Source organism: Trachypithecus francoisi, unplaced genomic scaffold (assembly GCF_009764315.1).
Source record: "Trachypithecus francoisi isolate TF-2019V2 unplaced genomic scaffold, Tfra_2.0 Lachesis_group2, whole genome shotgun sequence".
Taxonomy (NCBI): Eukaryota; Metazoa; Chordata; class Mammalia; order Primates; family Cercopithecidae; genus Trachypithecus; species Trachypithecus francoisi.
The window spans coordinates 16,510,581-16,520,450 of record NW_022681465.1 but is presented as its reverse complement, the minus strand read 5'-3'; the positions used below and the strand labels follow the sequence as shown (position 1 = coordinate 16,520,450).

At 41.1% G+C, this 9,870-nt stretch overlaps 1 long non-coding RNA gene across 11 annotated transcripts in view; it reads left to right on the top strand.

Annotated features, from left to right (window-relative positions):
* The first annotated feature begins 5,127 nt into the window (after positions 1-5,127).
* The window catches only part of LOC117064772, a 36,471-nt gene continuing 31,728 nt past the window's right edge, over positions 5,128-9,870 (top strand). For all 11 annotated transcript variants that reach the window (XR_004429665.1, XR_004429662.1, XR_004429658.1 and 8 more), the window contains exon 1: positions 5,128-9,110. This is a non-coding gene — a long non-coding RNA (uncharacterized LOC117064772). The remainder of the gene's footprint in view (positions 9,111-9,870) is intronic.

Here is a 9,870-nt window from a genome sequence, read left to right as displayed (position 1 = left end):
TGAGTTTTCAGATGTCATTTTTGAATAGTATTGAAAGGTTATGTTTTCACAAGGTAAGTCCTGTGTCTGCTGGACCCTGGGACTTGCACTGCTGCTTGACAGTTGCTTCATCGCCTCAGCTTTAAATGATTTATGGTTGTCAGAGTAATGTGAGGAATCGGGAATGACTTGTGTGTCCCAAACTTAGTTTAACTTTCTGAGTAACTCACCATGTCATGGCACTGGGACCTACGTAAGGGGGCTTGAAGGCTTATGTAGGGGCAAAGTTGAATGTCGCTCATGGAATGTATCATGGCACAGGAGGTAGTGAATATCTCTGGGCACTTGCATTAAATCCAGGCTAAGTTAAAAAGCACATCCATAGCTTGCCGTAAAGGTTTTCTATTTCTAAATGTGAATGCGCAGGTGACTGCTATGTACTCTGATGCCATTTCCAGTGGTGCAGTTACTCTAGGACGAAAGTAAAGGTAAAACGTTTAGGTATCATTTTAGAAAGGCTACCTCAGGGTCAAATCTCGGGAGAAATTCTCAGTTTAGGTGGCTTAGAGGAAGGCACTAATATATTGAAAATGAAGCTAAACGTGAAGTTCAAATCCATCTGAATTATCTTTGTGACCTTGGAAAAGTGACTTGGCTTTTTAAATCTGTAAAATGGAGGTTTTATTATCTCACAGGTTGTTGGGGTTAAAGAAATCTGCTAAAGGACCAGACAGTCATTGAGTCCCTGGCACAGTTAGTGTTTAAAGTTCTCTTTTACAGAGCGAACATGCCACACTGAGTAAGGCATGGTGAGATTTAGTCAGTGCAGTATTCTGAGTAGTGGGTTCAAGCATGCCAGGAGAATGTGGTTGCCCTCACGGTGTATTAACCAGACCTCATTTGCTAGACATAGGTCTTTTTCTTTAAACTTTAGATGCAGAGTTGAATTAATTAATCCCATTAGTGTCCAGGTTCCCTATTATCCAACATTGAGGACTCCTTGGTATTAATTTTGCTCCTTCATTCTGTTTTCTGCCATTCTCCCCACACAAGGACCAATCTGTTGTGTTTGACACATCTTTAAATCTATAGCCTGAGAAAATGGTGTAGTGCTTTGCATGTGGTATGTTTTTAATTTATGCTTAGCCGAATGTACATGATATTGTGCTATAGTTCTTCTCAGTTTCATTTTTCATTCAACATTTTTTTACTCCACATCTAGCAACATCTAGTGCATTGCTTCTGACTGCTGCCTAGTTCATTGCTTCTGACTGCTGCCTTGTATTCTATAGTGTGTGTCTACCACACTGTCCTTACCACTTTCTCTAGAGGTGACACCTTGATTGCCTCCAACTCCACATCACCATACCAGCCAGCACTGTTAATGCATATCTCACGTATATACATGAATGTATATAAATGTATACATTTATGTCACCTTTTAATTTGTCATCTTTACCTGGTGGGGGCATGGGAGGCAAAGAGAACAGCATGTTTACTGACTTGTAAAATACTAATACTATCTCTATTTAAATAAATATTTCATTTTTGAGACAAGGTCTTGCTCTGTTGCCCAGGCTGGATGCAGTGGAACGATCACTGCTTACTGCAGCCTCGACCCCACAGGCTAACGTGATCTTCCCACCTCAGCCTCCCCAGTAGCTAGGACTACAGGTCTGTGCCACCATGCCTGGCTAATTTTCTTTTTTCTTCAGAGAGAGAGTCTCACTATGTTGCCCAGGCTGGTCTTGAACTCCTGGGCTAAAGCAATTGTCATGCCTCGGCCTCCCAAAGTGCTGGAATTACAGGCGTGAACCACCCAGCCTCTTCATTTATTTAATTAGCTACTTCTTCCAGGCTTCAGGAGACACCTTAGTTCTGATTTTGGGTTTGTGGAACAATTCATTATCTCACTTCTGTCCACACTGTAATTTTGTAAAATTCAATTTATTTGCTTTTCTGGAGTAGAGTTCTATTTGCAGGATGGAGGATGGAGGGGGGCACAGCAAACAAAAAGAGATTTAAACCTTATCTCTTGATAGTTAAGTGAACGAGACAAGAAACATGACAAATGGACTTGTTATTTTAGGGGAGCCTCTTGGTGATACAAGAAAGTGTGGAGATGTCTTTGATGTTTTATTTGCTTGTCGTCCCTTTGGGGTGTGTTTATCTTTCTTTCTCTGGGTGCACCCTGTTCCCCACTCGGCTTTCTGTATTGGGATTTTTTGGGTTTGCTGGTCCATTCACACGTAGTCGTTTACTATCAGTTCTCCCTGTTTTGGTGTTTTCACAGCTACATGTGCCTTTTTTTTTTTTTTTTTTTTTAGTAGAGACGGGGTTTCACCGTGTTAGCCAGGATGGTCTCGATCTCCTGACCTCGTGATCCGCCCGTCTCGGCCTCCCAAAGTGCTGGGATTACAGGCTTGAGCCACCGCGCCCGGCCTACATGTGCCTTTTCTGGTATCTTATGCCTACCACATTGGAGAAATGAACACATGCGTGTGGGCAGAACCTGCCAAACAAAGATCCAAGCGTAAAGCCTAGGGAATGCTTCTGTTCTTACATTTCTCTCCCCTCGCTGTGGTATTGACATAGTGCTTTTGTTCCTCCAATTAAAAAAAAATCTTTGTGGGTGCACAGGAGGTGTTTGTTTATGGGGTACTTGAGATGTTTTCATACAGGCGTGACATCATTATTTCTTCAAATTTTTATTCTCCACATTTCCTTTCGATGAAAAGAATCGAATCTGTATTGACATACACCAGGCGTCCTGCCACAGCACCTATTGTCCTTGAAACAGTTATCTAAACTTACAGTGGATGCCAGAGTCGTCATGTTAAATGTTCTTCCGCCGGCATGATGTCTCACGCCTGTAATCCCAGCACTTTGGGAGGTCGAGGCGGGCGGATCACGAGGTCAGGAGATCGAGACCATCCTGGCTAACACGGTGAAACCCCGTCTCCACTAAAAATACAGAAAATTAGCCTGGCATGGTGGCGGGTGCCTGTAGTCCCAGCTACTCAGGAGGCTGAGGCAGGAGAATGGCGTGAACGCTGGAGGCGGAGCTTGCAGTGAGCTGAGATCCAGCCACTGCACTCCAGCTTGGGCGACAGAGCGAGACTCCGTCTCAAAAAAAAAAAAAAAGGTTCTTCGTGAGTACCAAGCCAGCGCTGGCTGCTGCAGCTGGCTGCCAGCAACTTGTGTGGAGCCTTTCCTCCTGGGAGGCATCGCAGCACCCGATGGTGCCAGCAAGTGTTTGTCAGTCTTTAGCTTGAGACATCAAGACTGGGATCAAAAGTGAGAGAACGTAAAGTGAGAGAACATAATCTTATCCCTTTCCACGCATGCTGCTTTGCTGCCCGTCTACAGACTGGACAGTGTCGATTTAATCTTTCTGCTTTGTGTAGTAGGCATTTCTGTTTTACTGAGTATAAAGTGCCGTTTTGTGATTCTCCACTGTGGGGTATAGATAGTATTCCTGTTTTACAGATGAGGAAATAGACTCAGAGTAGTTCAGTAACTTTTTTAAGGAGACAAAAAAGGAAGCCAGAGATGACGATTTCTTGTTCTGCATTTTTTTTTTTTTTTTGAGACAGAGTCCCGCTCTGTCACCCAGGCTGGAGTGCAGTGGCACAATCTCGGCTCACTGCAACCTCCACCTTCTGGGTTCAAGCGATTCTCCTGCCCCAGCCTCCTGATTAGCTGGGACTACAGGCATGTGCCACCATGCCCGGCTAATTTTTGTGTTTTTAGTAGAGACAGGGTTTTGCCGTGTTGGCCAGGCTGGTCTTAAACTCCTGACCTCAAGTGATCTGCCCACCTCGGCCTCCCAAAGTGTCCTGCATTCTTGAAATTGCAGCATACCTATGCAGTGTCCTCAGCATCCTCCCAGCCTAAGGAGCACACTTGGGGAGAAGGTGGGGCTATAAAAATGTACTCAAGTCCATTAGATTTACAGCAGCTGTGCAAAAATCTCATTTTAAATCCAAAATTACATACAATCTTACATTTACATTAATACATGAAAGAACCACCTTTTCTTCCCTAGAAGGTGATCAAATTTTGCCCCAATTTTGGTTATTTGTGGAGTCTTCATTGTTAAGCTGTTTTCCTCCACCTTGATTATCATTTCCAAACTCTGTTAAGATCTCATTGAACGTTATTAATTTGGAATTCACAATAATTCATATGTGGGAGTTCAGGTAAGAGCTGTGTTACCAACTTTCAATGTGCAGTCATTTTTGCAAGAGAATTGCTGGCAGTCCTAGAGAAATTGGTAAGAGCTTTGAAGAATACATGTCATTTAATTCAGATTCTTTTGCAATTGGCATATTCGTTATTTATGACACTGAAATGGATGGAGATTAAGAAGATTTGATTAGCTTGTTAATGCTGCAAACAGTTAAAATTTTAGAATACTTATTTATTTATTGTTTGTGAGGCACACTTGTTCTCCTAATCTGTTCTCTCCTCATGCATGTGGCTTATCAGGCAGCAACTATGTTTCCCAGCCCCATCTTCAGCAAGGCTTGGTCATGTGACTGAATTTGGACCAGTGGTTGTGCACAGAGGCAATGGATGGAACTTGACTACAGATCCTCACAACTCTGAGATGAGCGGCTTTTCTACTTGCTGCCTGTTTTTCCTCTCCTGAGTTGGAAGTGAGGTGCACCAGCGTTACCCATGCAGATAAGGACTATACCTCAGGGAAAATGGCAGAGAAATAGTATGGAAGAACATTAGGGAGCAGAGGTGCTCTGCCAACTGGAACTGGCTGGACTGTTAGTGAAGTAAATTGAAGCCATTGTGTTGTGATGTTTTACTTACAGTAACCTAGCTTATAATCTGATAAAGAGTAAGAATTCATGATAATGCTAATATGATCTGGCATAATTCAAATTTAGCGGGAATTGGCAATTGCTGTTTCTTATCTTCCCATTGCCCATGTTCTCAATCTGAAGTGGTCTAAATTTTTTGTTTTGTTTTGTTTTGTTTTAGATGGAGTCTTACTCTGTTGCCTAGGCTGGAGTACAATGGCACAATCTTGGCTCATTGCAACCTCTGCCTCCTGGGTTCAAGTGATTCTCCTGCCTCAGCCTCCCAAGTAGCTGGGATTGCAGGCGCACACTACTATGCCCAGCTAATTTTTGTATTTTTAGTGGAGACAAGGTTTCATCATGTTGGCCAGGCTGGTCTCGAACTCCTGACCTCAGGTGATCCTGCCTCAGAGTGCTGGGATCACAGGCGTGAGCCACCATGCCCGGATAGAAGTGAGCTAAATTCTTATACAGGGTTGGGTTTGGGGGCAGTTAGGAAGTGCTTCCTTCATGATCATTCAGGACTTTCTCAGGTCAATATTTTCAATATTGTCCCTTTTATTTCTTTTGGAGGCTATACAGACAGAAAAATAATATTTTTCTTTCACCTCATATGGCAACTTCACAACATGCCAGCTAATTCTTTGACATTCCTCCCCTGGAGAAGTGGAGTCTATCTCGCCTTGATGTTGGGCTGGTCTTTATTACTTGTTCATATCCAATGAAATGCAGCAGAAATACAGTTCAGTTCCCAGTTGGCTTCCTTGGACTCTCGATCAGTGTAAGAAATCTGATGACGCCAGGGAGTCATGCTATGTGGGATCCCAGGCCACATGGAGAGATCACATGTAGGCTCTCTGTTTGATGTCCCAGCTAAAGTCTCAGTCAACATCTAGCACCAATTGCCAGCATCTGAGGGCACCATCTTGCATGTCCAGCCCAGTTGAGCCTTCAGATGACTGCTGCCCCTACCAACATCTCACAGCAATCCTGGAACAGACCCGAGCAAGAACTACCTAGATGAGGCCTTCCAAAATTCTTGACCCATAGAGTCCATTAGCATAATGAAATAGTTTTACAACACTAAGTTTGCGCAGCAATAGCACCTGGAACACCTCACTGTTACACCATCACGTACGTTACACGGTTGAATCTTGGATTCCACTTAAACACCTTGTGGTGGAGCTTTCCTATCAATGTTGTTTTAAGGGCAAGGACTTTACATACATTATCGTACCTTATTTAATCATCACAGCCCACCTAAGCAGTAGATACAATTATTATTTCCGCTTTACAGCTCAGGAATACTGGGCATAACAGCCCAAGGTCACACTGCTCTTAATTACTGTGCTTTCTGTTGTCAGTGCTACAAAATGAGAGGCTTCAGGAGTCAGAATTTTAGACTTTCATGACATATTTGAACTGACCTCGGTCATTTCCCTCCTATCGTGGTTACACAGCAGAATGTGGGCATAAGGAAACTCAGCCATGGTATGCATTAGTAATTGACAGAGTAAGGTAGAAACATATTTCTCTAAGTGTGTGTGCTAGCCACTGTGCTACTCTGCAAAGTCAAACCATTTTCAACTCCTTAAAAAATTCTTTGGTATAAACTGTTATTTACTGAGTAAGCATGATGCATTTCTTTAGAGGAAAAGAATGATTCTATATTTAGCATATACCTAAACCTATATTAAAAGCATTAAAACTGTATTCAAGAATACATTTATTTAAGAATTTGTGCTTCTTAAAAAACTACATTTTAAATTTCGTTGAATAAGACTTCTAAGTTGTGAATTGAAAGCATTCTGTTTTATTATTAATCACCACATTTGGTGTTCCAATCTCATATACCATTCTCACTTAGGGTAACATGTCTCAGACATGTTGCCCTACCCTAGTTTACTCATTTTCTAAACAGCATCTGCCAATGTGGAAAATGAGACTACTTATAAAGGTGAGAGATTTTAGCTTTTCTAAAAAGATTTTTGTAACGCTTAGTGCCAGAGAATGAGAATATTAAATTGACAGTAAACAGAGTAAATGGAAACTATTTTAACATTTATACTTGAAACATGACTCCAGTTCCAAGACTTTTTTCTTTTTCTAATTCAAGTAAATGGAACCTATTTGGATAATTCAGTAATTTATTCTTTTTATTCATCTTGAATGTTGGGGGGATTTTCCCTAGAAATAAGCACAAATATATAGAGTATGTAACAATTCAGTAACATAAAATCTAAAACAAAAAACTTACTAAGTGATAGATATTGTTGTATGTGATTTACACGTGCAAATTAAGTCCTCGCCACAACTTCTAGGAGGTAAATAACATATTATCCCCATTTTGTAAGTGGGGAAACTAAGGCATAAAGAAACTTCCATAGTTACTAAGTAGCAAAGTTGGGGTATGAATCCAGGTAGTTAGGATTCTAGGTCTGCACTCAGCACTGCACTAGCAGTTCTTACATTTTTGGGTCTCAGATCCCTTTCACACTCTTTAAAGTACTGAGGACTGTGATGAGCTTCGTTTTTGTTGGTTGCATTTATTGATATATATGGTATTAGAAATTAAGATAGAGAAAATTAAAAAAGGTTTAACTCATTTAAAAGTAATAAAACCATTGCATGTTAACCTCAATATTTTTTATAAAAAACAACGATATTTCCTTTAAAAAAACTATAGTGAGATGAGTGGGTTTTTTTTTCTTTTTTTTACATTTTTGCAAATTTCTTTAACATCCAGCTTAACAGGAAACAACCAGATTTTCATATCTGCTTCTGCATTCAGTTTGTTGTATAATACATGTCATGCCAACTCTGGAAACTCCACTGTCCTCTGATAGGAGAACAAAGGCAAAACGGGCAAATAACATATAATTATTAGTATAAAAATTGCTTTGGCTTTGCAAAGGCCCTGAAAGGGTCTTAGGGACATCCAGGCATCCTGGGATCATACTTTGAGAACGATGGCACTACACTTTACTGCCTCTGAGTACACAGGGAGAATGTCTTGGTTGAATTTTAAGTGTTCCTTAAGAAACAGTGTTTCTTCGAGTAAATCCCAGCCTGCTGTGGTAGAAGGAGCAGAGGCTGAGTAGCCAGAGACTGGGGTGCAACCGTAGTTCTGTGCGTGGGGGCTCTTGACCTTAAGTTCTCTCCATCTCAGGTTCCTTATCTTTAAAATGAGGCTCATTACCAATCCCTTCCAGGGTCACCACAGGCTTTTCAAAAAACATGTGATAAGGTGCCTAACAGGTGCTGACACAAGAGGATGTCTGACCAAGTGTAGCTTTTATTTCAGATAGATTAACGACAGCCAGGGAGGAAGGAGAGGGACCACGACCAGCAAAAAGGGAAGGAGAAAAGAGCTACCAAGGATAGATCCACAAACTCTCAGCTGGAAGCCTTTCAGGCCAGGTGTTTAGAGACTCAGATGTTTGGACTTTTAGGAATTTATTGGGGTGCATATAGTGTAGATAATGTCAGACCTCCATAAGACTTGGAGGACCATCTGATAATCAAACACATTTATACTTCTAGAGAGGGATATATTTCACTCATCCCAAGGCCTAGAAAAATAGCCCTCTATCTGGCCAGGTTTTAATGCCAAAAGATTTTTGGCCAAAGATTTTAATGCCAAAAAATATTTCAGTGTTCAGAACTCCGGGATTTGGGACTGTAGATGAGGGATTGTGGACCTTATTGAGCTTCTGTGCCAGCACCAAGCTAGGGATTGTGCCCACGCCCTTTCATTTCATCCTTTCAACTCCATGAGCAAGAAGCAGACATCTAAGGATCTGGAGAGATCTTTGCCTAGTATTTGCCTTGCAATCAACTTTAGAGGACCCCAGGGTTGGAGCAGTGGCCTCTGGCTTTCTGATTATGGCTGTTGCCTGCAATTTAAAGTCCTAATGTTCATTTTGTTTGAAGAGGGATGGAGGAGGAGTTAGACACGTGGAGAGTGTGTGTGTGTGTGTGTGTGTTTCAAGATGAACCCAATAGCATCAACAAATATCTTAATGAGGGTACAGAAAGTTTATATTTAACTTGTTGAAAATCCACCTAGTCATGAACCTAATTTCCTGAAGAATAAATATGAGGTGAGATGATACGTTTTGGATACCAATAAGATCCATTACCTACTACGTTTATAGGGATAGAAATTGAACAAATGGAAACATTTCAAAATCTGCCAAAAAGAGCCCCAACTGATTGTTTTCATGTTTATAATCACAGAGAAACAAGCCCTAAAGTTGCCTGAAGATAAGTCCTGGCTATGAATTAATGTTGAACAACATGAAAAGATTACAGGTACTTGGAAACAAACTTCTGAGGAAACCATCAGAACTTGAAATTATGCAAGTATTATGACAATGCTTGAGAATTTCAAAATCATTTCAACTATCAATTTCTGTGGGATTTTATAATAATTTGCAGCTTCAATGACAAAAGAATTTAAAATGATGTTTTCTAAATCTACTTACACAATTATTCTGACTTTACAGGAAATAAATTACATTTATTTGGACATCTATACATGTCACACACATTAATACGTATTTTGTGGATTCCAACTTAAATACTTACATATTTCAAAATTGTAACCTCTTTAAGTTTGTCACTGTCACAAACTTGGCTTCATGGTACTTCAAATGTCCTCTCCCCAGTCAAAAAGCAGAAAATGTTGTTTGTTAAAAGGCAGGGAAGTAGAAAAATAACTTTTTATAATACCTGTATCCAGTTAAGTAGGTATGGCTGCTCTAGTGAGTTGAGACGACTTGATTTTTCTCCTTTCCACTCCCCTCCCCTCACCTTCCCTCCCTTCCTTCCTTCCTTCCTCCCTCCCTCCCTTCCTCCCTCCCTCCCTCCCTCCTTCCTTCCTTCCTCCTCCCTCCCTCCTTCCTCCCTCCCTCCCTCCCTCCCTTCCTTCCTTCCTTCCTTCCTTCCCTTCTACCGTCCTTCTTTATTCTTTCCTTCCTCTTTTTTGTTATTTTACTCTTCAAAAGTGAGTTTTAAAGTTTCCATATACAATAAATCACCGCTACTTTATTGCCTTTGTCATCTAGAATTC